A 26,213-nucleotide genomic window follows, 5' to 3' on the forward strand; every position below is an offset into this window, starting at 1 on the left:
AGTAACTGGAAGTCAGCTTTTCAAAGTGGTTGTACTATTTTTCATTCCCACAGCTATATGAGACATCCAGGTGTTTTGTGTGAGATTTCAGACTTTCTGACTTTAGCCATACCAACAGATATGCCATGATACCTCATTGCAGTACTGACTTTTTACCCTCATGACCAATGCATTGTGCATCTTTTCATGTGCTAATGAACCATTCCCATATCTTGTTTCCTGAAGTTTCTATTCAAATCTTTTGACCAATTATTGTATTGTGTTCATTATCTTATCAGACTATATGATATCTAATTCTAGAGAATGGTCCTTTGTAGGAGATAAACATACTTCTATACTGTGGCTTCCCTTTATGTCCTCTTAAGGTTGTCTTTCTTCGAGAGTTACATATAGAAAGATAAAGATAGATCAATTCATTTTCATATCCAAAGAAATAATTCATTGCCACTTTAAGCTTGCAAAAACATACGGTTGAACTTTTTGGAAAATATAAAATCATTTATTGAATTTCCGGGTATGAAATTTTTTGTTTTTATAATTTAAACTGTTTCAATGGGCATGTTGAGATATAATTTACAAGCAAGAAAGTTTATATAATTTAAGTCTAAAGTTTAGTCCGTTTGAACATATATATGCATCACCCACACAGTGGATATATCTATCACCCCAGAAAGTTTCCTTGTGCTCTGGCCAATTCCTCCCTCACATTCCCACCTCAGGAAACCACCGATTGGCTTTCTGTTACAATAGAATTATTTCCAATTCCTAAGGTTTTATATTTTGAAATCATATGCTATGGACATTATTTTGCTTGGATGTTTTTTTTGCTCAAAAATTATCTGAGCAAAAAATAAAATCTTTACCAATTTTGTTATGTATGTGAAGAGATTACTCTGCTAAACCAAGGAGTATTCCTTGAACTGGATATGCCACAACTTCTTTTGGTCATTTACCTGTGAATGGATTAGAATGGCAATTAAAAATAGAGTTTCTATCAATAGATTTTTATGAATATATCACTCTTTTTTTTCATTTGAGTGGAATGGTGGTGGCCTATGCCAGGGGGTTTGGTAGAGAGGTTTAATATTTTGAAGCAGGTCGCAGCTGTTGGGGTGCTTGGGTTGCTGAGTCGGTTAAGTGTCTGATTTTGGCTCAGGTCATGATCTCCTTGGTGATGAGATGAAGCCCCAAATAGGGCTCCATGCTCAGTGGGGAGTCCGGTTGAGATTCTGTCCCTCTGCCTCTCCCTCTGCCCCTCACCCCACTCACTTTCACTCCCTCTCACACAAAGAAATCAACCTTGAAAAGAAAAAAAAGATTTCCAAACTATTTCCTAGAGGAGTTGTAGAATTTAACATTCCTATCAGCAGTGTATGAGAATTTCAGCTCCTACACATCTTTGCCAATACTTGGAATGGAAATTCTTTTCATTTTTGCCATTTTAATTGGCAGATAGTGGTTTAAGTTTACATTTTTCTAATGACTAATGATGTAGATCTTGTCATGTTCTTACATGCCTTCCATATATGTTCTCGGCTGAACTGTCTACAAATCTTTTACCCAAATTATTTTCTTATTTTCTTACTTGAAAGAGAGAGAGAGAGCAAGAGCGGGGGTGTGGGGTGGGGTGGGGAGGGCAGAGAGAGGAGAAACACACTCCCCTGTCAGTGGGGAGACTGACAGAGGGGGGCAGGGCTAGATCCCAGGTCCCTGAGATAAAGACCTGAGCCAAAGGCAGCTGCTTCACCAACTGAGCCACCCAAGTACTTTTCTTTTACCCATTTTTAAATTGGATTGTTTGCCTTCTTACTATTGTCTTTGGAGAGTTCTTTCAGTATTCTATTAGGAGACCTTCATTAGATATGTAATTTATCAATATTTTCTCCCTATGTGTGACTTGACTTTTCATCCTCTCACCAATGTCTTGTGAAGAACAAAAGTTTTAAATTTTAACTAAGTCCAATGTATCCATTTGTTCTTTCATCAATCACAATTTTGGTGTCATATCTAAGAGATCATTGTCCCAGGGCTCCTGGGTGGCTCATTCTGTTGAGTGTCTGCCCTCGACTCAGTTCAGGATCCCAGAGTCCTGGGATCTAGCCCACCATCGGGCTCCTTGCTCAGCGGGGAGCCTGCCTCTCCCTCTCCCTCTGCAGCTCCCCTGCTTGTGCTCTCTCTCTGTCAAATAAATAAATAAAATCTTAAAAAAAAAAGAAATCATTGTCCAACTTAAGGTTATAAAGATTTTTTTAACGATTTATTTACTAGGGAGCCGGGGGAGGCTTGGTTCATTATGCATCTGCCTTTAGCTGAGGTCATGATCCCAGGGTTCTGGGATTGAGCCCACCGGCAGGATCCCTGCTCAGCAGGGAGTATGCTTCTCCCTCTCCCTCTGCCTGCCCTTCTGCTTGTGTTCTCTCTATCTCCAATAAACAAATAAAATCTTTGTTTAAAAAGATTCTATTTATTTAATTTTAGAGAGAGTGACAGAAAGAGAGCAAGTGCGGGACAGAGGGAGAGAGGGAGAGAAATTGAAGCAGACTCTCCACTGAGTGCACAGCCAACTCTGGGCTTGATCCCACAACCCATGAGATCAGGACCTGAGTCAAAATCAGGAGTCAGATGAGCCACCAACTGTGTCACGCAGGGGCTCCTAAAGATTTTTTTTCTATGTTTTCTTGTAAAAGTTTTAACATTTTAACGTTTCTACTTAGGCCCTTACTCTCTCCTAGGCTAATTTTGGGGTGGTGTGAGTTATGGATCCAATTTTATGTATTTACTTATTTTCATATGCACACGCATATGTCATATCCATATCCATGTGTTGAAAAGATTATACTTTACCACTTGCTGAAAGGTTATACTTTTTTTTAAAGATTTATTTCTTTATTTTGGGGTGGAGAGGCAGAGAGAGAGAGAGAATCCCAAGCAGAGTCCCTGATGAGGATGGAGCCAGAAGGTGGCTCGATCCCAGGACCCTGAGATCATGACCTGAGCTAAAATCAAGAGTCAGACATTTCACCAACTGATCTGATGTTCTGATCACAGAACACAAAAGTGTTAAATAATATTTACCATAGTCACAAATAAAAGGCACTTCGATGATTATCTATAAAATATCTGACTCCTGTGCTAAAGTTCTTTTTCCTGAGAGCTGGCACTGGGTCTGCCTGCTCACCCCATGTCCCCCGTGCCTCCGAGAGACTGCCAGGTGAAACATTCAGTAAATACTTGTGAAGCAGATAGATAAAAGTTACCAGCAATAACGAGCTTTTACTGATCTCCAGTCCCAACCATCTTTCCATTCAAACCCAATCCCGGTTCTGGGCCGAAGCAATAGAAGCACAGCCTTCAGAAAAGCATTCCAAGATGCCAATAGCAGCTTCACCACATGTCCCATATGCTTTCGTGGATCATTTAATTATCTCTTTGAGCATATTTATCTCGTGTATGATAGAGAATGTAGAATATAACTTCGAGAAGGCAGCATGGACCGCTGGAATGTTAGACGGGAAATGGGGTATCATGCAGCAGACAGGGGTCCCGTCCCTGGGCACCAGCTGCAGAGCTAAAGAACACCTTCATCAGAGTCATTGTGTGCCTCTTGGAATGCCCTGGGGATAAGGCCCACGAATCTGCATTTCTGACAAAAGCTCCAAGGAGATTCTCACGTATGGAAAAAGCCCGTTTTAAACAAAGGGCCGAGGAGGCAGACTCTGAAAGACCCAGTGCTCACACCCTTCAACCAAAGTGGCTTTCAATGGAGAATGGGGACATTTCTGGGAAGGGCTCCTACTTGATCTGTGTCCTGCTTCCGTGATTTTGGTTTTTAGGCCCTCCGTTTGCCTGTAGGTTTCCTCCTCTGCTCTAATTGCTGGGGAATGTCAGCCCTCATGGGGGTCATTTCTTTATGAAGACCTCTGTCATTTATTCTCCTCCTGGACAAGGGACAGCAGAGATCAGGTCTGGGGTTCCACAGTTCTAGCATTCCTCCTAAGCCACCTGGCTGAGCTGAAAGCATCATGACAGATCGAAATGAGGTCAGGGAAGAGGATCCCAGAGGAGTGAGATGCTGAGGGCAGGCCCTCTTCGGAGAGAGAACCACTACAAGGTCACTATCAGACCTGTTCAGGTGGGGGACGACTTACTGACCAATTCCGTGAGCAGAGAACCCACCCTCGTCATTCCAAACTCCTGAGCCAAAGGACTGCAAGATAACACATGTTGGTTGCTTTAAACCACTGCTTTTCTAATTGTTAATATGCATCAATAGAGAACTAGTTCAGATGCTTATCTCTACTTTCCCGGGTTTTTAATGTTTAGAAACATGTATGCTAATCTCTATCAAGGAAAAAAATTTGAGAATGCACTGGGAGGGCGGGTAGGCGGGTGGGGGCAGAGCCACGGCCAGAAGTAGAATAGTGGAGGCAGTGGAAGCTCTGGCAGCTCAGGACTGAGAGCAAATCAGAATTACCCTGATGCTTCAGAGGCTCTTCAGTTTCTCCTCTCTCATTCGGTCTGCAGTCTCAGTTCATTTGAGGAGCGACACTGGTGTTACCGCGGTGGCATTTAATAAAGAACTTGGTCCTGTACAGAAACTCATCGTGGACAAGATTAGAGAACACAGAACTAAACTATGGGCATCTGGAGGACCCGTTGATACTGGCCCAGAGCACCAGCAAGACCTAGGGAGGGAGCTTCTGAAGCTTAAATACACATATGTTAAAACAGACATGAATACGTTCCCAGACTTCACATTTGAAAATCCTAAATTTGAAGTCATCGAGAAGCCCCAGTCCTGGAAAACCCATGTAAAATTTATTTGGAAATTTCACCTAGATTAGTTGTACAACTGGATCAGAATAAACAGTTCTCAACTGTCAAATGTTCTTTTGAATTCTGATTCCAAATAAATTATTTGGTGATGTTGGATGTAGAAAAAAAAAACACAAAAATCCAATAACCACGGTAAACATCTGTTCGTCACCTTCACGTGATGTTCCCTAGCCCTTGTCACATGAAGGACACTGTGAAGGGCATTTCCTATCTACAATAGGTTCTTTCTAACACCCTCTTCCTGAGACCATGAGGTGTGTTCTTTCTGGCCGCAAGGAATAAAAACCCCAACTTGCTTCATGGGAGGTGTGTTCCTTTTGATTTAGCTTAAGGGAATTACTGTCAGCTAAGGTTATGCTAGGTCTCAGGGTTCGATTTTTCACTCGTGTGTGGTGGCAGATTTCCCAAAAATGACGTAGGTTTTCAAGGTAAGATTGCTCCCTGTACTTCATCTTTTCTTATCCCTGCTGTCTTCCTAACTATGGGAAATTGTATAAAACAAAATAGTGATATAAAACAATATACACAATATACACAAAACAATAGTGTATAAAACAAAAGATAGACAGGATTTGGGATTTAATAAGAGCTGTTGGGGCACCTGGGTGCCTCAGTCGGTTAAGCATCTTCCCTCAGCTCAGGTTATGATCCCAGAGTCCTGGGATCCAGCCCCACATTGGGTTCCCTGCTCGGTAGGAAGCCTGCTTCTTCCCCACCCTCTGCTGCTCCCCCTGCTTGTTTTCTCTCTCTGTGTCTCTGTCAAATAAGTAAGTAAAATCTTAAAAAAGATAATGAGAGCTGTTATAATCCTGAACTTCTGGGGAATTGATGACAAGGACCCCAGGGTAGCAGGGAACAATGGCTTTGGGCTTTTGGAGTTGCAAATGGGCATGTGCCAAAGAACAATACATGGTTTTGGGAGATACCTTAGCAACAATTTTGGCCATAATGGCCACAAAATCCATCATCCACCAGTCACTCTGTACACAGGTTATCCAGGTTTAATTTTGGCCAATGGCAACTATTTCAAGAAAGACCAGATAATTGCATAAGAGCACATCCAACAAATATGGGGATGATGTAAAAGGTTGCATTGCCAAATCAGGCCCCACTAATCATAAGTCTTACCCAGGATCAGGTTTTACTCACATTTTCAAAGAGAAATTGTGAGGTACCAGCAAAGCAACTGAGACCACTAACACTAACTGCAAGAACCGATTTCCCACATGAGGACATGCTCTGACCCAGGCAAAACATACATGGTCTCTAAATGTTGTGTGAGGTTACCACACAAAGTGGAACTCTTTGGGTTGATTTCCCATGGCTATGCTTACATAGCTGATGTGACTTTTTCTTGCGAATAAGGCCATATTAATCCACCGATTCTTAGTTTGTTTCCCTAAATAGTTCTATACACAGCAAATCACCCTCCTGAAAGCATGTCAGGGACGGGCCTTCCCAACATTCACCACCATTTGGGTGTTCACCAACAGATTCCTCACGAGATGTTTACAAGGAAAATTGACCAGGACACTTTCTTCCCTCCCTCCTTCCCCCTTTCTTTTTTGTCTTTCTTTCTCTCTTTTTCTTTCTTTCTCTCTCTCTCTTTCTTTCTTTACGTTCTTTCTTGCTTTCTTTCTTTCTTTCCTTCCTTCCTTCTTCCTTCCTTCCTTCCCTCCTTCCTTCCTTCCTTTCCTTCCTTCCTTTCCTTCCTTCCTTCCTTTCTTCTTTCTTTCTTTCTTATTTCCAGGCAGATCCACTGAAGGGAAATGACCAAATGAAAGAACACAGTTTCCCTTCTTTTCCACACATTGTTTAGGTGGAGTTTGTAAATCAGCAAGAATCCAATAATTTCCCTAGGAAAATATATGCAGGGAAGGACAAGTTCCTCCATTACCGTTCAAGGTCTTCCAGCTTACCTAAGAATTAAGTTTACCTGAGATATTGAATATGCATGAAGAACTGATATTGAAATTCAGACCTTTAAAGAAATAGAAAGTATTAAGGCAGACATTTTTTATACATTTTAGACAAGGAGACAATACATTTCCGAGGGACGTTTGGGAGCTCTAATTTGGAGTGAGTTCTATGCAGAATTCAGACCCTCTGCTTTAAAGGCCTTGGTGAGAAGGATGTCTTTTTACTTCTTAGTACAGGGGGTGCCTTTTTCATAGGGGAGATGGGTTTCCTGCTTTCAGGGAGACAGAGGAGGGTTTGAGGTCCTTGCACAGTTGCTATTCAAAGAGCTACAATTCAAAATAATCAATATGCCATTGTGGTACATATTGGGCAATCTGACCTTGGCCCCTATGGGTACCATGGTTTCTCTTAGCCTTGCTCATTACTCAGTACCTCTTTCAGAGAGAAAGCTAAACATATTATTCTTAGAAATACCAAGGGGCATCCAGGTGGCTACGTCGGATAAGCATCTGACTCTTGATTTTGGCCCAGGTCATGATCTCAGGGTCGTGGGAACCCCACGTTTGGGCTCTATGCTCAATGCAGAATCTCCTTGGGATTCTTTCTCCCTCTCCCTCTGCCCATAATCCCTGCTCTAAATAAATAAATAAATACATACATACATACATACATACATAAAATCTTTAAAAAAAACAAATAAAAAATAAATACCATGATCTTACCTGAAACTAATGTAACGCTGTATGTTAAGTATTCCAGAAATTTTTTAAAATTATTTTAAGGGTCACCTGGGTGGCTCAATTGGTTAAGTGTCAGTCTTTGGCTCAGGTCAGGATCCCAGGGTCCTGGGATAAGCCCCATGTCCAGCTCCCTGCTCAGGGGTGAGTCGGCTTCTCTCTCTCTCTCCCCCTCCCTCCACCACTCTGCTCTCCCAATCGCTCTCTCTCAAAGAAGTAAATAAAATAGTTTTTAAAAAGCAATATAATGGTCCTCTCTGGAATCAATGCACTGATAATTATGCTTTCTTTTTGCTGACTCCCAGTCCCCCCATTTCTCTTTATTACCTGTCTGACCTACGTCCTTCCCCCAGTGATAGAGCCCTCTCAGGTGCACTGCTTAACCTGGAGGTGGGGCCAAAGAGAAGTGCACACATGGCTAGAATGGGCTGCCTTCAGAGTCAGTCATAACGAAACTACAGGCAGTTAGAAACGAGCCTAAAGTACCATTAGGAATAAGCACTGTGATATTTAGTGGTATGGATTTTAGGTTTGCTATTGATATCAACTTCTTGTACAAATATGGTTAGAATCAAACATGACAGCAGGGCATCAGACAAAATGAAAGAAAACTGTGTCAAGTGTGAAGGTACTAAGTTACCAAAGTTACTCTCAGTTGTAAATTGCTTTGTCCCTCAGCCCCTCATTTCCACCTGCAGAACCTAGAAGACGTTCAACAGAGTCTCCACTTGCCATCAGATTCAATCTGGGGACACAATAATTTAAACTGTTAACCCAAACTTTCCATTTTTTCCTAATGTGTGTTGAATACCAGGTATTTCGATTGCCCATTCTCATTTTCAGTGAGGCCGCAGTGAGGACAGAGACTAATGTGGTGCATCCAGGTACTATTCTGTGTTTTGGTCTACTCTGTACTCCGTGTATCAACTTTTGTCTGCCAGTGGACCTCTGGCCAAACACGGGAAACCCAACAAATACTAAAAGTATAGAATCTCTGGGTTGATCTGAGGAAATATCAAGCAACTTTTAGGATTCTCTAAGGCGCAGAATGGCTCTTGACCTGCAAGTACTACTAAGGGAGCTGCCCCATCCTTTCCTTAGGGGGAGTAATTCCAGATTCCTGACGCATGCACCTGTATATTTTTTATTTATTATTATTATTTTTTTTTAATTTCAGCTAGGCTCCATGACCAACGTGGAGCTCTAACGCAGGACCTTGAGATGAAGAGTTGCACGCTCTACCAACTGAGGCAGCATGGGTCGCCCGAGCACCTTTGATGCAGGCACACACCATGATTTTCATGTTGGAAAAAATAGGGCAAACTCTGGGAAATGTCTTCAATCTGCTCCACTCCTTCTGGGTATGTTTCCTGAGTTCCAATTGTGTGGGAGTCCTCTTTCCCACCCACCCACAGAAGACCCTCTCGGATCCCAACCCAGATCCCCTGGGATCCCTGGGGTCCTTTCTGTGTTAGCCTCTCCTGCTCTCAGTGTGTTTGTGCTTCTAAAGACACCTGTGAGCAGGACTGCCCTGGGGTTCCAGGAGCTACTTTTTACCCCTTCCCAGAGAACGGGGAGTACAAGCCATATATGACTCCAGCCCCATGTATCTCCCCTCCCCAAAGGCACTCAGCCTTTCACTAACAGGTGCAGCAGGGTCAAATCTCCATTCCTGGCCCAGGGGAGACTAACTCTGAAACAAAGGTGTCCCCCAGGCTCTCCTGTACCTGTCAGGACAAAGCTACCCCACTGCCGTTGCAGGAAATCACACCTTACACAGCAATGAACTCAAAATGGTCACAGATCTAAGTATAAGAGCCAAAACTATTGTGCAAGAGGACTACATGGGAGAAAATGGTCAGGAATTCACAGTAAGCAAAGAGTTCTAAGTCACTGCGGCAAGAGCATGATACGTAAGAGAAAATTGAAGATGAAGAAGTTTTTTGCATCAGACTTTGCCACTGAGAAAAGGAACAGAGAAGCCACTGATTAGGAGGAAATATTTGTGGATTAAATACCCAGTGAGGACTCACATTCACGAGAGACAAGAGGACTTTGAACTCACTCAATGGGGCCGAAGCAACACACTCGTTTAAGCCAGTATAAGAGTTGAATACACATGTACCAAAGGAGACACATAAAAAGGTAATCAATGTTATTAGTAATATGTTATTAGTGCTCAAGGAAATGCAAGGACAACCACGTACCATTTTACATCAACTAATGCGCTTCTGTTCCAAAGACGATACCAAGTGTTGCTGAGGATGTGGAGAAACTGGACCCTCCTATATTGCTGGTGGCAACGTAAAATATAAGAGCCCCTGCGGAAGCCACTTTGAGAGTTCTTAAGAGTTCAGCACAAGCTTGCCATAGGATCCAGCCATTCGACAACTAGGAATCTATCTGAGAGAAGTAAAAGCATATGTCTGCTCAAGTCTCGGTCAGAAATGTTCCGGGCAGGGTTATTCACAATAGGGAACACCTGACAGCAACACAAAGGGCCATCGGCTGGTGAATGGACAAACCCAATGAGGCCTATCTGTACCATGGCATCTATTGGGCAACAAAAGGCACAGAAATCTGATCCAAGCTACAGCATGGAGGAACCTCAAAAGGATGCTCAGTGAAAGAAGCCAGTCACCAAGAACTACAAACATTCTCATTCGGCTTATGTAACATGAGCAGAAAGGAGCAATGCACAGAGACAGAAAGCAGATCAGTGCTGCTTGGGGCTGGAGGAGGGAGCGGAGACTATCTGCAGAGGGGCTGGAGGGAGTGTGGGAAGGTGAAGGAAGCCTCTGAAACACATTAGGGCACTAGCTGAACAACTCTGTCATTGTTGACAAGGGGTGAAATTTATTGTATGTCATTTTCACCTAAAAAAAAGAAAGAAGGTGACCTTCGCACATCAGTGGGTCCTGGGACCCCCAGGCAAACACAACCTGGTGAGGGGCCACATCCTGGAGTCTCAGCAGGTGGTGGCTCAGAGCCTGGTTTCTGACCTCCCAGCTGGAGTCAGGGATTCAGTGCATGTGCCTTCAGCCTCAGGCCCCGGCAGTTCCCCTGGAATCCACCAGGTGGCAGACGACTTAAGGGAACAGACCTTCAGTTAGCCCAAGGACACCAGGGGGAAGCAGGCAAAGACAGAGGCAGCAGCTGGCTGGAGATACCTAGAGGAAGTCAGGGCTGCAGGACCCATGGAAGCCGCTGGCAAGATCTGGATGGATCTTAAGTAGGTTTGGTCCCCTGGGTGGGCTCTAGCCACTAACCTTTAGGTTAACATCCAAAGGTTCCCTTTGATGCTCCCTCCTGCACTGGCACTGAGGCTCCGCCCAGTCCCCCCGCTCAGCATAGGGAAAAGAGCCTGTGCTGCTATTCACCTTCTTCTGAGTCTAAATGGAACACTTTGGGCTGGGTTTAGGGGAATCTGCCCTTTTCTGGCCCTCTATGTAGGGCCAGCTCCTGGGTGCTGAACCATTCCTGCGGGGGCCTAGAAGAGGCACTCTGGTCCTTCACATTGGAGCTGGGCTTGCAAAGAAGGGTTCCTGCTAATCCATATTTCCCTGGCCCTGGCTGAGCATCCTGGTCCAAGATCAGGGGCTGCAGTGACCTAAAATAGGGAACCTCCTATATGTCACTGCTCCTCTCTGGGAAAGTCCAAAGAAGGCCCATGGTAGTGGTGGGGGGAGGGGAGGGCATAGAAACCTACACTCTGTCAAAACATCGTCCACAGTGAAGATTTTAAAAAAATGTTAGAGGACAGATCTCATATTATGTAGTCGGTGGTGCAGTAACAGCTCTGCGTGGTGACAGAGGGTAGCTACACTAGTAGTCAGCCTAACATAATTTATAGAGTCGTCCAATCCCTGTGTTGCCACGTGAAACTGATGCCACACGGGAATCCGTTATGAATCAATGTTTAAAAGACCTGAAGGTGAGGGGAAAACTTACTCTCCTAGTTCTCCTTGCTCAGCTCAGGCTGCTCCTTGCAGAGTTGGATGCTGCTGTATGCATTCCTCAGGTTCCCCTGAGTTTTCTGGACTCAACTTGTCCTTATTCTTACCTCCTTTGGCAATCACCTGCTCCACCATTGCCTTGTCCTTCCTTGGGTTATGCTCATCCTCCAAATCTGATTTTCTGTCTCCCAAATGTTCCCTCTGTTCTCTGTTTCCAGTGTGGGCTCAGATCAGGCTCCTGAAAAGGACACACAGTGAAGGGACCAAGTCAGGTCTCAGCTGCAGTCCCTAGGGCTGCTTAAAAGGCACCGCAGACCCTCATGCACTCACAGAAACTGAGCAGGAAGGGACCGTGGAGGATTTGAATAACAACCTTATCTTACACATGAGGAAAGTGAGGCCCAGAGAGAAGAAGAGATTTTCCCAAACTCCTTCAACAGTTGATGGCAGTACGGCCGCCACACAGGCCTTGGCTGCGAGCTTCCCTGTCGAGGATCCTAACATATCCTCCGGGAACCCACATCTGAATGTCAGGGGACAGTGGTCAATCCGTATTCCCACTGTTCAAACAACAATGTCCAGAAGGACTTTTCCTGGGAATACTCTTGTTCACAATTGTACAGTCCCACTTGTATACTCAGTTGGTTTACACTCCTGGTTGAACTTCAGTCCACTCTCAAGATGGGAGAGCAGACAGGCCCCGGGGTGGCAGCTGCACTGGGGTTAGGGGTGTCTTTTCTTTTTATGTCTCATAGATTATGGGTCACAGCCAGGGTGGTCTCCAACTGAAGATGTTTCCAATCATCTAAGGGACTCAGCCTACTGGTTGATAGGGGGAGATTTTGGCCCTAACAAAGGTCTTCCTGGAACTGTCAAGGCCATCTTTCCCCACTGGGGGATGGAAACCGCAATGTAAATATATTGTAAGGAAGCCATACGTTATTGTAGGACACACGCTGGAAAGGAGAGCACATGCTCTGCACCTGCTGGTCTGGATCTAACAGTCCAGCAGGTGGGAAACCACGAAAGCACTGTGTACCACCCTCCTTGCCTCCAGCTCAGATCTAGCTGCCTACTCTACCAATTTAACACCTGGGACAACCCATGCAGGAACAATTCCTTTTGACCCATTTTGAAATGGGAAATGGAGCCACAGGAAATTCAAGATACTTAGTCCAAGTCTCAGTTTCCCACTCAGGTTTGCAGCTACAGCTTGGGAGACCTGAGGGCTCTCTTTCCTTGTTCTCTGTTTTAGGGATTTCCAGGGACAAAGAACAATCCCAGCCTCCGATGCCCTGAACTGCTCTGGCACTCCCAGCCTGAGTGTTTTGTTTCCATGATTGAAATAAATAATCTTACATGTAGAATATCAACCTCAGACAAGATTGCTTTGAGACCTTGATGAAATGAGACAAAACAAGGCTACTCACAATACTGTTCAGACCGACATCCAAACATCGACCTCCCTCCCTAAGGAAACGCCTATGACTTCTTTACCACAATCACAGAATTGTCAGTGCTGCCAGTGTTCAATGTAGAACAAACCCTGCCTCTTCCCATCCTTTCCCACATCTCACAACTAAAGCCCGTATCCTATAAGCGATCCTCTCACTGAGACCTTGGCGTGTGTTCTTTTTGGCTGTGAGGAATAAAAAAGCCAATTCCTTTAAACTGGCTTAGAGGAATTGACACCAACTTTCCAGGAACGAACAGGTGTAAAAACCCATTCTCAGGAAGAAAGGTCATATTGTCTATGAGATACCTAGACTCTGGAACTCCAGAACTTATTTTATCCTAAAAAAAGAAAGAAAAAGAAGAGACTCTTTCTAACAACCCCCTTAGTAACTAACATGAACTTTAGGTGTTCAGACAGGATCTTCCCACCTCTGATTTAAACTAGCGATTGCTGGGGCACCTGGGAGGCTCAGCCGGTTGAGCGTCTGCTTTGGCTGACATCATGATTCCAGGGTTCGGGAATCGAGCCCCACATCGGGCTCCCTGCTCAGCGAGGAGTCTCCTTCTCCCTGTGCCTCCCACCATGCTCTCCTGCTCGCTCTCTCACTCTCTCTCAAATAATTAAATAAAATATTTTAAAAAATAAACAAAAATAAACTAGATATTGCTCTTGATCTCGGGATTGTGAGTTCGAGCCTCACATTGCATGTAGAGATTCCTTAAAAATAAAATCCCTGAAACATTTAAAACATATGGGGCACCTGGGTGGCTCAGTTGGTGAAGCCTTCAACTCTTGGTTTTGGCTCAGGTCATGATCTCAGGGTCCTGAAATTGAACCCCAGGCTCAGTGCAGAGTCCTCTTCAGATTCTCTCCCTTTGCCTCCCCCTCTACCCCTCCACACCGTTTATAGGCTTGCAGGGGCGTGCTCTCTCTCTCCTAAATAAATAAATAAATAAATAAATAAATAAATAAATAAATAAAACTTTTAAAGCTTAAAAAACAAAAATAAAATAGATACTGAGGATAAGTCAGGGAAGAAGCTAGCTAAGAAAGAATGTTTTGCACAGTATAGCTTAGTAAGGCCTCGGATCACTTATAACCCAGTATTCCCAGCTGGGCTGGAAGCTCCAACCTTCAGTTCACAGGGGAGCGAGCTCTCTGATTACCCAGCCAGAGGCAAGCACGGGTCCTCTCTGGGGGCTCTCTAGCCCCAAGCTTCCACTCTGGACTCTTCCGCCTTGTCTAACTACATCGGCTCGGAACACATTGAGCCCGAAAATCATGTCACGGTATCCACAACGATGTGGTGTCATTGAATCGGAATCTTGTGTTGCCGACAAAATGACAGGACTCTCGCATGCCACATTCAGAAGGAAATGCTACATTTCTTGTCATGGAACATGTCATCACCCCTCCCCCCCCACACACAAACACTTAAATGTTAGCTGTTGGGAATGTATTTCTTTGGAATCTGTGGCAAAGGCCGAGCTCCCAGTTTTGGTGCCCGGCGGTCTCCGCCAAACGCATCCAGGACTTGGCCGGCTCTGTCGGGTCTCCTTCCACATCGGTGCCTGGCCCTGCCCTCCCTCGTTCTTCCCACGACCCTGTGGGGCGCTGGTCCCTACACCTTCCCGCTGCTGAGCAGGACACTCGCTTAACATCTCTTGCTCCGCTCGAAATCCTGTTCTGCACATCTGGCCTTACCAGAAACACCTTTTGAGTCTAGATTCTCCATTCGTTCTCTTACAGTTTGAGCTCTGATTTCCAGTACAGATCGTTCACATGATTCTTAGAATCTGTTTATTGTTGTTCTTAGTCCTAAGATGATAGTTTTCATTTTCTTTCTTTTTTTTTTAATTTTATTTATTTATTTGCGAGAGAGAATGAGAGAGAGAGAGAGAGAGAGAGAGAGAGCACGCACATGAGGGGGGAGGGGCAGAGGGAGAATCAGACTCCCCGCTGAGAAGGGAGCCGGATGCGGGACTCGATCCCGGGACTCCAGGATCATGACCTGAGCCGAAGGCATTTGCTTAACCAACTGAGCCACCCAGGCGCCCGATAGTTTTCATTTTCAAGAGCTATTTTGCTACACTGCTCTCCCAAGGAGGAGGCCTGAAACCCACAGGAAGCCTAAACCCAGGGGGCGTGGACGTCACTTCCTTTCAGGTCACAGGCAGGCCATTGGCCAGGAGGGTGGGGTGGGTGGGGAAAGACGTGGCGGGGCGTGGATCAGAGGGCACGGGACAAGGAAGGGCGCCGCGCAACAGGCCTGTCTTCTGTAGAAAAAGCAGGGACAGCGGCTCCTGTTTAGGCATCTGTTGCTCACGGGCTCTGGGCCCTACTACTCGAGGACTGGCTCCTGATTTGATCACAAGTTCTACGGAGATGGACTGGAGGAGTGTGTGTGTGTGTGTGTGTGTGTGTGAGCGCGTGCACGTGTGTGTTCTAGAAACCCTGAATGTGCAGTGTAAAGCCTACAAGGCTCCAGGGCAGCTCAGGCTAGATTTCTGCATATGCTACCATGAGTATTCAAAAATGGCCATGTTTTTTCAAGGTAAGATGGCTCTGTTGCACTTCATATTTTCTTGTTCAGTCCTCTCCACATGTTATCAAAGGTACGGTAGGAACATGTTTGGTATAAAGGCTGCTGAATATTTAGCCCACCAAGGTCCTAAGGCTTACCTAGTATGAAGTCTTGCTCACATTTTTGAGGGTAATATTGAGAGGCACGAGCAAAGCAATGGCCAGTCTGAGTCCTCAGCACTATTTGCAAGAACTTTTTTTATTTTTTAAGATTTTATTTTTTTATTTGACAGAGAGAGACACGATGAGAGAGGGAACACAAACAGAGGGTGTGGGAGAGGGAGTAGCAGGCTTTCTGCTGACGCGGGGCTCCATCCCAGGACCCCAGTATCACGACCTGAGCGGAAAGCAGAAGCTTAACGACTGAGCCACCCAGGTGCCCCCTGACATTCATTTTGAGGAGGAAGTCTAAAATGCAGTGAGAAGAAAGGAGGGTGATTTTTCCCTCCATTTCCAAGCCCCAAAGCAGGTCTAATTTAGATTTAATGTCAGGGATGAACTTGAAAAGTTCGTTCTAATCAAGAGGAGACTCAAGAATCCCTCTCTAGGCATGGAATTCGATCCTCGGCCAAAATACTATTCAAAACTGAAAGTGAGAAAAAAGAGTGGGGGAAGGAAGAAATAAAACTAGGGTTGACCTTGTACAACACAGGTTGGAACAGCACATGTACACTTCTACGTGCATTTTTCTATAAACACAGTATACTACTCTAAATATATGTTCTCTTCCGAATGATTTTCTTAATAACATTTTCATTTATCTAGCTTACTTTATTAGAAGTATACAGTGTAGAATACATATAACTTGCAAAATATGGGTTAGTCATCTTTATCTTATCAGTCAGGCTTCCAGTCAACAAGTGGCTATTAGTAGTTAAGTTTTCGGGAGTCAAAAGTTATACACAGGTTTTTTTTTTTTTTTTTTTGGCATTTTGTGATCAAATTTATTTTTTGTTTCAATTTCATTTACTTTGTTTTACTGTAATTTACACAAGAGACTGCCAAGTAAACTAGGTATTTTACATTCACCACGCATTCCCTCAAATCTCCACAGTTGTTAGGAAAACATTAGAATCCGTGCGCTGGGCATGGATTTCCATGTGCGCCCAAACTCCCAACGAAGCTACAGATGCCAGTGAGAGTTTAGTCCATTAAAAGGAGAGAGTGAGACTCTTTATTTCACAAAATTAGCAATAATCTTCCTTGCAGCAAACATTTTGCAGACAATGATTATGCTTTGACAACACCTGTCTTATAACACTGCCCAGAGAGTAAACATCAGTCTTGATCCTGAGTACACGGAGGACATATTCGACGTGGGGTTCGGAGCCAAGGCTAAGAGGGCATCGCGGTGCGGCAGTGATCCTCAACACCTTCGTCCGACTCACTGCCACCACCTCAGTGGGGACATGGCGTGTGGGAAAACGAGGAGCAGGGTGGGCAGGACTGTCAGCAAGTCAGATTACAAACGTGATAGGACTACAGGAGCCAGCGTGTTGCAGGAAGGACGAGATTAAAGGAGATAGTTTGTGACCGGAAGGCTCCAACAATATCATTCTGGTCAAGCTTCCAGGACTGACAGGAGAAAACCTGGATTTGGACAGAGAGAGCTGATAAAAATCTTACCTAGCTATGGTGCCTTTCTTAAAGAAGGAGGAGGAGGAGGACAAGGTGGCAGCAGCTGCTAACAGCACGTTCCTGATGCTCACTCATGACAGGTTCCAGTGGTGTCCTCCCCATGGGCGGTGGAGCACTGGCCTCTCAGCAGGGCCTCCCAGGCAAGGAGATCAGCCTGTGCTGCCTCTGAAATTCCACTATCTCAAAGGCAGCTTCTCCCCCTTGGGGTGTATTTCAATATGAAAAGCACAAAACAAAAACAAAACCATCACCACTATCTGTATTCTAGCCTGTCAGCTGTGAGGAATCTAGATCATTTGCATAGTTTCCAAGCTCTAATTTCAGAAAACAGTCATTTCAGAAACAAGACTCCATGGAAGTGCTCGACTTCCGGAAAGTTTCCTACAGCCTACGATGCTATTCATTTCTTCATCAATTTCTTTGTTTGCCTAAGAGTAGCCTGAAAATTGTATAGTGCTTATTATAAATCACAAACCATCATCTCCATTTTTGCTAGGTTTGATGTAGAAAAATATTGAAATTTAAAATACAAAAATCCAATAAAAACCAGAATTTTTTTTAAAGGATTTTTTCCCTCAGGGCAAACAGGTAAAAATTGGCTGGTAACTATACTCCTTACTAATAGACAGTGTCCAATTTGAATTTAAGATAATAACCATCCAGAAATAAATCATTATAAATACATTCAGAGTTCACATTCCAGATTCACTGGAATACCAAAAGATTTTGAATAAATTTTTCTGTGGGAGTCTGTTGCTTATGGGACTAAAATAAAAATTTGTAAGATTTAAAAGAACAGGAAGATTTAAAAGAACAGAAAAGTTATAAAAGGCTAAATATATTGGTCCACAATTTGACATTTATGAAACATACCAGCTAGTATTACATTGCAGTCAATTTGTCCATCAATGGTATTACTCTGATAATTATTAAAATCTGTTCCAGGTATATATATTGAAAATATTTTCTTTTGCATTCTTGAAGATAGGTACAGTACTTTGGAGAAATTGTACTAAACCTTTCAGTATGTTTGTATGTACATATATACACAAGTGTGTGTATCTTGATCTGTAGCTCTACATGCGTTTTATATGCAGCCACAGACACACACACACACACACACACACACACACACACACACACACACGTGGTTGGGAACCTGTGGGTATGTCATCACAAGTACACATCTGGGAAACGTCAGCACTGCCAGATACTGGTCAGATCCTTCTTCACTCATCACTGGCTGCACTTGTTCCCCTCACTTGACCTTGATTACGTAAACAGTTTGATATTGTCTCTGACCCTACACGGGACTCATCTAGACATCAGCAGCCGACGTGCCTCGGACGGAACCCTTCTTACGCATTGTTTCTAGTTCTTTCTGAGTTTCATCCTCCATTCTCCTAATGTCTTCCATTGTCAGATCATTCCACTTGTCAATCCAACAAAAAAGCTGGCGATGAACTTTGTAAATATCCTTTTCTCTTGCTTCTGAATGAAGTTTTCTACTTTGCTTTGCAGTCCCCACCACTTGAATTTGATGGTCACCAGCTTGTAGGCACACATCTGAGGACAGTCAGAGTTGTTTGCCAGCTCCTTCTTCCAGTTGGGTCCCAAAGGCCCTCTCTTGGTCTTGACTGACTGGAATAATGCTGGGTCTTCATCAGCTTTGTAGTCTGCTGGTTCAACTTGACTTCGATCTGCAATATCTATGCGGACAATTTCAACAGTTTTCCATGCGTTCGGATCTAAACCGTGTACATTTTCTAATGTTCCCAAGTCTGGTTTGTGCCATGTTTCAATTTTAATGAAGAAATCATCTTTCATATATACACTCGTTACAACTGAGGCATAATGGTTTGTTCTACAGTAGGGGTATGCGTTCCAGGCTTCCTCGTGAAACAGCAAGGAGCCCTCCGGAGCAATCATCCTGACGAATGCAGGAACTTTGCTCCTGAACAGAACATGGCAAAACCACACGGAATTCCTTAATCAGCACCATCTTCCCGGAATCCCCTCACAGCTACCGCCACTATCACCACCACCGCCGCTGCTACCGCCCCTCACGGCGCCTCTATACACAGGTTTTTGATCTTGAGAGTCACCATCCTTACTCCGCATTGGTCAAGGGTCAACCTGTATCTCTATTTACAGAGGACATGCTCCTAAAGATAGAAAAACCTCAAATCATCCACACACAAAAATATTAGAGTCCATAGACTCATTCCGTAAAGTTGCAGGGTACCATATATACAAAATCAGTTGTGTTTCTATGCACTAGCAATGAACAATCTGAGAAGGAAATTTAGAAAGCAATTCTATTTACAATGGCACACAACACAGTAAAAGTGTCAGGTGTAAATTCATTCAAGGAGAGCAAGACTTGTTCACTGAAAAGCATAAGAAGCAATGGTTCTGCGAGAGATGAAAGACCAAATGGGGGGAAAAAAACAACTGTATGCATGCATTGGAAGATTTAATATAATTCATATGGCAATACTATGCAAATAGATCTACAGAGTCAATACAATTCTATCAAAAATTTTTCTTCTGCATTTTCTAAATTCTGTCAATACCTTGTAGTATATTTCCTTTCAGACGTTGTAGTTTTCATCTCTTAAAGATAGAGAGGGTGTTGTTTATATTTTCTATTTCTCGGTTTAACATTTACAACTGATGGAAAACTTATACTAAAAGCTTTCATATCCTTCTCTGGCGGTTCTCACATGTGTCAGCTCTGGATTATTTTCCGATGACGGATCTGGCTCCTGATTAGGGGTCATTTTGCCTGGGAGAGCTCCAGGTCCTGTTCCCTCTACTGCTTTCAAATGATTGCCCCCTGACTTGCTGGCCTTTCCTCCCATGGAGGCCCTGAGCAGGACCTCACTGCAAGCCACACCAGGGACCCTGCACAGCTCTGGTTAGGTGACTTTCCTCAGACCAGCTGGTTGTCCCACATCACCTTTCCCTTTTATTCCCCAGGAATCCCAATTTGGCTGGTAAAATACCTGGCGCTTTCTATTTTTTAGGTTAAGCAGGCAGTGTGTCTCTTTGCCTGTTCCAGCTCCTAGAGGCCCCTCCTCCATGCTCAGCCCCAGCCCCAGCCCCAGCAGGCAGAGTCCTCCTCACACAGCCTCCTTCTGACCTCTTCTCTGCCTCTTTGTGTTTTAAGACCCCCTTGTCATTGCAGGGCGCCGCCTGGATAATCCAGGATCATCTCCCCATCTCAAGGTCCTTAACATAAGCACCTGTGCAGGGTCCCTTTTGCTGCAGGATGGAACATGTGCACAGGTTCCTGGCATTAGCCTGGGCAGCTCCTAGGGAGGGGGCATTATTCTACCCAGCAGCACACTATTGATCTCAGGTGACAACTAAAGTTGGACGCCCCCTCTCCACCCTCCAATCTTTTCTAATTTAAACATTCCGGGAAAAGTAAACCACTACCTCAAGGCGCAAGCAAGACAAGGCAAATCAGAACCCTAGGCCGCTCCATCCATGACCATACAATTGCCCAAATCTCTTCAAAGTAGTCTGTTTAGTTTTCCAGACCTGGCTATTTTCCCTCCAAAGGCCGACCTGACTGCAGAAATCCCCTCCAGGGGGAAGCGCCCAGCGGTGGAGGGAGGGCAGGCGGTGGCAGAGTGGGGAGCCTGGGACCCCACTAACCCCCTGCTGAGAACTCTGAGCCTGGTTTAAGGGAGCAGAAGCAGTGGTCCCCTTTGGCCCTGCCCTCAACAGCGGGATCCTTGGGCGTCTCCCCGCGAAGCCACGAGGGGGCGCGCCGTCCCTGTCCTAGGAGCCCTCCTGGGGAAGAAGCAGGCCCTGGGATGTGTTCAGCGTGTGGAGTGTTGTGGGCTGGTGTCAGCCCGAGGGCCCAGGGGTTGCGGACTTTTGGTCCTCCCCTCCCCCCCGCAGTGTCCAGGCCTGGGGGAGGCTGTGGGGACTGGTTTGAACTGTACAGGTGCAGCCATGGCACTCGGTGTCCTCCAACCAGGGTCCGAAGGGAAAGAGAGAGAGAGCTAGAGAGAGCAAGAGAGAGTTGTATCTGCTCTTCGCGGGCTGTTGGAAAGTCCTCCCTCATGTTTCTCTCTGGCTGGCACAGCCTTCCCTGGGCTGGGTGGGGGGGGTTGTGTAGGGTTTGGGGGGCCATAGCTGCAGGGAGAGGAAAGAGTGGTAACCAATTCAGGAGACAGAGGAGACTGGGCAGGTGAGGAAGGAAGCCAGGGCACGGGAAGGGAGAAGGGGAAGGGGGACTGGAGGAGGAGAAGGAGGAACACCAGTACTGAAATCCAAGTTGGGAGGGGAGCTGGGGGGCAGGGAGATGGGGTGGGGTTGGGGACTGAGGCGAAGCCCTTGACTTCACGGACGGGGCTTGTCTGATGCAAACCAGGCAACATGGCGGTGGGGTTGTGCAACTTAGAATTCGTGGGGCTGAGGAGGTAGCAGCGCTGTTGCGTCCATCCTATTCGGAAGCGTCGTGTGGAGGGTGAGGATGCTTGCTACAGGAGTGGGTGCCGAGGGTGTTGGGGTGCGCCTAGGCGAGTGAGCCTGTGTGTCCGGTGGAAGGGGGGTGAGACTGGTGTGGGGCGGAGGCAGAGGGAGTCACACTTACCCGGCAGGGGAGACGCCGGGATCAAGCAGGTGGTTTTCCCAGGGGAGGCCCTTCCATCATACCAGGGACATGCTGACCCCCGCGATTTCCCCGAGTATGGACAACTCCTCTGCATTATTTGTGGCAGTGGCAGTGGGGGGCTGCTTTTGCTCTTTCACCTGTTGTTGGTTGTTTAAGAATAGCCTTTGTTTTCTTATTCATTTTTCTGTTTGTTTGTTTTGTCTTTTCCATGACTTTGGCTGATGACATGGGCTGAAGAGGAAGCTCACTCAGGGGACACCAGGACCCTGAAGAAAACACCTCTGCTTTTAAGGGCTGCTTTCTTGAGAATCTGGGTTTGGCTGTTTCTCAATCAAAAGCATGCAGGACAGTTTCTGTCCACTGGTCATACATCCCACCTTGGCTGTCGGGGTTTTTTCTGTTTTTCGCAGAGCAATTTCTCTGCTTATATTTCAGTATGTGGTTTGCAGTCCCTGATCCAGCAAAGGTGCTTTCTTTTCATTCCCCAGGGAACAGGGGTTTGCATCCCTTCTCCTTCCTCCCTCCCCTCCCCACCTATCCCTCCAGGCACCCTGCAAAGCCTCACCCAATCCCCAGACTCCGTATCCTTGATTAGGCCACTTGGTAGCCTACCTAGTATAGCCTTGCTCCAGAGGACCCTTCCGAGACTAGAGAGGGTCCGGCTTGATGTACTGTTTATTTATTGTAAGTTTATTTGTTGAAGTAATCCCTACACCCAAAGTAGGGATAGGGCTCATGAAGCCAGATGGAGACTCCCCTGCTCTCCTGACTGAGCCAGCCAGATGCCCCCTGACAGGCTTTTAAAGAGGCACCTCTGTCTACTCACAAAGAACCCGCTGGGTTTGGCACCACAGACCTTTCCCAAACAGCAGGTTAGCTCTAGGACAAAGGGCCGTGGGCCTTCTGCAGCTCTTGGGCTCAAGCCAAAACTGTCCCTACTGATGTACCTGCATTGCTTTGTCAAACTGAGCTTGAAGGGGTTTCTGGCTTCAGGCTTTCACCAGAGCTGGTGTTTTTTTCTCTACTCCCTAAAGGCCTCTATTCAGAATCTACAACTGAGGGTCTTCCAACTTTGATTTTCACTTAGGGGAGCCACACCAACTGGGACTCAGCAACGGGTTACTCTTCTGCCAGAAACAATTAAACAAAAGAGCAACAGCGTCACACAAGATGCGCGAAGTGGAGATTTCCAAGATCCTGGGCATCAGGCAAAGGGGACAGCCATCCCGGACACAGGGCAACACAATGGTGAGCAGAGCCCTAGAGCTGCTCAGAGGTACTGGCTCTAGAGAGTTTCCAAGCAAGGCACTGGGGGGAGGGGAACTTGAATAGGAGCCCCATGGAGCTCCTGGAATTGAGGACACTGATCTGAGAGAACCCAGGACTGAGTCTCAGGGAGGACAGAGCTGCAGGAAGTCACCTAGCCAGAGCTGTGGAGGGGCCCTGGGGAGGCATGGACAGCAAGTCAGGGGGTAATCCTTTGCACAGGGCCTGGTGCTCACACGGTGCTGGGAATAGTGCCTGTGTCCAACAGATAGACTAAGCAAAAGTAACCCTCTTAATTTGTGACGAATAGGGTGGAAGACAGGGGGAGGGCTTGCTACAGTACCTGGAACTCATGGTGAGTCCTCCACGGAGCCCTGCTCTGGGCCACTGAACTATGCATTGAAGCAACAGCAGAAATGTTTCCAAGTAACTTCAGTGCATCCCTGAACAAAGCTCAATATTATAGAAAACACAAAAATATCCAGCAAACAGCAAGGTAACATTCACAGTGTCTGGCGTTCCATCCAACAGTTTGAGGTATGCAGACAAAGGGGGGAAATGAGCCCTCCTGAAGAGATGGATCACTCATCTGAAAATGACCCAGAGCTGACAGCAAGATGGGAATCACCAGAGCACAAGAAAGCATTTGTTCTAACTGCATCCCATTGGTGAAAACATTCAGCAGATACATGGAAAATGTTAAAAAAAAAAAAAAAAGGACCCAATCTCACATGAAGAGATGAAAACCACAATGTCTGAAAGGAAATGTACTGCAAGGGGCTGATGGTGATTAGGGAAGGCAGAAGAAAAACGTTCAATAGGAATCCAAAAGAATCTGCAGATCCTGCTGTTGCCTTCTGAACCACCTTAACCATTCCAATCCATGAACACAGGATGTCTTTCCACTTGTTGAGGTCTTCCTTAATCTCTTGCAGCAATATTGTGTAGTTTTCAGTGTACAGGTTTTGTGCCTCCTTGACTCAATTATTCTTCGATACCATTCGGGTGGGTGCTGTTGTCCATGGAATCGTTTTCTTAATTGACTTTCCCGGTGTCCATTCCTAGGTTATAGAAACACCTGATTTGTCTGCCTTGTACGCTGCAACTCTGCTGAAATAGGTTATGGACTCTAATAGTCGTGGTTTCTGTGTGTGTGTATTTGGTATTTTTCTGTATACAGGAGTATGTCATTTGCAAATCCAGATACAAATTGTCCCTTGAAGAACCTGGGGGTTAGGGGTACAGAGTCCCACAATTGAAAATCTTTGTATAACATTTGAGTCCCAGAAAACATAGCTACTAATAGCCTACTGAAGTCTTACAGATAACAAAAACGGTTGATTAATACATATTTTGTGGGTTACTTGAATTATGTACTTTATTCTTTTGATACAGTGAGTTAGAGTGAAAATATCATTGAGAAAATCATAAGGAAGAGAAAATGTATTTCTACATTTGTACTAGACTGTATTTGTAAAAAAAAAAAAAATAATCAACCCATGAGTGGACCGACATTGTTCACTAAAATTCAAAGCCATGTTGTTCCCCAGTCAACTATAGTTTTATTGCTTCGTTTTCAAATGTTTTCCCCTCACCTTCAGGTTTTTAAACAATTGAGTCATAACTGATTCCCCATGTGAGATCAGTTTCACATGGCAACACAGGGATTGGACGACTCTATAAATTATGTTAGGCTGATTACTAGTGTAGCTACCCTCTTTCACCTCGCAGAGCTGTTACTGCACCACCGACTACATAATATGAGATCTGTCCTCTAACATTGTTTTTAAATCTTCACTGTGGATGATGTTTTGACAGAGTATAGGTTTCTATGCCCTCCCCTCCCCCCACCACTACCATGGGCCGCCTTTGGACTTTCCAGAGAGGAGCAGTGACATGTAGGAAGTCCCTATTTTAGGCCACTGCAGCCCCTGATCTTGGACCAGGATGCTCAGCCAGGGCCAGGGAAATATGGATTAGCAGGAACCCTTCTTTGCAAGCCCAGCTCCAATGTGAAGGACCAGAGTGCCTCTTCTAGCCTCCTGCAGGGATGGTTCAGCACCCAGGAGCTGGCCCTACATAGAGGGCCAGAAAAGGGCAGATTCCCCTAAACGCAGCCCAAGTGTTCCATTTCGACTCAGAAGAAGGTGAATAGCAGCACAGGTTCTTTTCCCTATGCTGAGCTTCCACGGGGGGAGCCTCAGTGCCACTGCAGGAGGGAGCATCAAAGGGAACCTTTGGATGTTAACCTAAAGCTTAGTGCTTAGAGCCCACCCAGGGGACCAAACCTACTTAAGATCCATCCAGATCTTGCCAGCAGCTTCCATGGGTCCTGCAGCCTTCACTTCCTTTAGGAATCTCCAGCCAGCTGGTGCCCTATCTTTGCTTGCTTCCCCCTGGTGTCCTTGGGCCACCTGAAGGTCTGTTCCCTTAAGTAGTCTGCCGCCTGGTGGATTCCAGGGGAACTGCCAGGGCCTGAGGCTGAAGGCACAGTCACTGAACCCCTGACTCCACCTGGGAGGTCAGAAACCAGGCTCTGAGCCACCACCTGCTGGGACTCCAGGATGTGGCCCCTCACCAGGCAGTGTTTGCCTGGGGACCCCAGGACCCACTGATGTGCGAGGGTCGCCTTCTTTCTTTTTTTTTTAGGTGAAATTGACATACAATAAATTTCACCCATTGTCAACAATGACAGAGTTGTTCAGCTAGTGCCCTAGTTTGTTTCAGAGGCTTCCTTCACCTTCCCACACTCCCTCCAGCCCCTCTGCAGACAGTCTCCGCTCCCTCCTCCAGCCCCAAGCAGCACTGATTTGCTTTCTGTCTCTGTGCATTGCTCCTTTCTGCACATTTTACATAAGCCGAATGAGACAGTCTGTAGTTCTTGGTGACTGGCTTCTTTCACTTAGCATCCTTTTGAGGTTCCTCCATGCTGTAGCTTGGATCAGATTTCTGTGCCTTTTGTTGCGGAATAGATGCCATGGTACACATAGGAAACATTTGGTTTGTCCATTCACCAGCCGATGGCCCTTTGTGTTGCTGTCAGTTTTTGCCCATTGTGAATAACGCTGCCCGGAACATTTCTGACCGAGACTTGAGCGGACATATGTTTTTATTCTCTCAGATAGATTCCTAGTTGTGGAATGGCTGGGTCCTATGGCAAGCTTGTGCTGAACTCTTAAGAACTCTCA

General features: G+C 45.6%; 1 non-coding gene and 1 pseudogene across 1 annotated transcript; both read left to right on the forward strand.

Moving 5' to 3' along the window:
• The first annotated feature begins 4,364 nt into the window (after positions 1-4,364).
• On the forward strand, positions 4,365-4,844 carry LOC148164486 (ATP synthase peripheral stalk subunit F6, mitochondrial pseudogene; annotated as a pseudogene).
• A 16,886-nt stretch (positions 4,845-21,730) lies between these two features.
• Positions 21,731-21,893, forward strand: LOC114204216 (U1 spliceosomal RNA). The gene has a single exon (XR_003608140.2). It is a non-coding gene; the product is annotated as a U1 spliceosomal RNA (small nuclear RNA).
• Positions 21,894-26,213: the final 4,320 nt, after the last annotated feature.

Source organism: Eumetopias jubatus, unplaced genomic scaffold (assembly GCF_037043125.1).
Source record: "Eumetopias jubatus isolate StellerSeaLion01/CBP00866 unplaced genomic scaffold, mEumJub1_p1.0 scaffold_4, whole genome shotgun sequence".
Classification (NCBI taxonomy): Eukaryota; Metazoa; Chordata; class Mammalia; order Carnivora; family Otariidae; genus Eumetopias; species Eumetopias jubatus.